This window comes from Myotis davidii, unplaced genomic scaffold, assembly GCF_000327345.1.
Source record: "Myotis davidii unplaced genomic scaffold, ASM32734v1 scaffold488, whole genome shotgun sequence".
Lineage (NCBI taxonomy): Eukaryota > Metazoa > Chordata > Mammalia > Chiroptera > Vespertilionidae > Myotis > Myotis davidii.
In genome coordinates this window covers 2,424,399-2,425,287 of record NW_006300365.1, presented here as the reverse complement: position 1 = coordinate 2,425,287, position 889 = coordinate 2,424,399, and positions in this window count along the sequence as shown.

The window sequence follows — 889 nt, the reverse complement described above, 5'->3', positions numbered from 1 at the left end:
AAGAAAAAAATTGCAAAGCATCTCTTCTTTCCCTTAAAACAGCTGAATATGATAAATAGCTACTCCTAAAACTTGTAAAGATTATCGGCTACACCAATGTTTATTGACCTTTAGTAGAATAGGATTCAAACCAAAGATTCAGCTTTTCACTCACCCGAATCTATAATATCCTTTGAAATGCTTATGTGTGAACTCTGGTATGTCTACTCCTAGGGCTGCCTACACGTCTAAATATTACTTTTAAAGCCACTGCCATAAAGTCTTCAAAGGAAGCTTTCTTCTCTAATTATTGATTTTTTTCTGCCATAAAAAGAATTATTTGTTTTGATGAGGGACTTGAGTGGTAGCAGGAATACTCTGCCCTGCATTCATAGCCCATATTCATCATTTATTTAACACAATATAATAGCATCTTATAAATGTCACCATATTTTCTTATATCTGTAAAACACTGATATTGAGTGCCACATGCAGGCTTTCTTTCTAGGTAGATATATTATACTGATTTTGTAATTATCTACTTTCAACATCACTTTGATTCTGTAAAGTGTTCTAAAAAAAGCTACTGAAGATTTCTGTCTGGATTCTTTTTTTCTAGCTAAAGCAGAACCTGAAAAGGAGTTAATGTCATATAACTTGCAACAGAGTCTAATCGCTGATCAGAGAGTACAAGCTTGAATGAGAAGCTACTTGATGCCTATCCAAAACTATCTGAAACTCTGCTGAAGAATCTTTAAAATGAAGGCATTTATTTCTCCCTATCTAGGGGTTCTGAAGACAGGATTATTAATGGACTTCAGAGGATTAATTGACTCAATAAAACAAATGAATATAATGAACAACATAAACTGATGAACAAAAACAGATCCAGAGACAAAGATGCATCAAT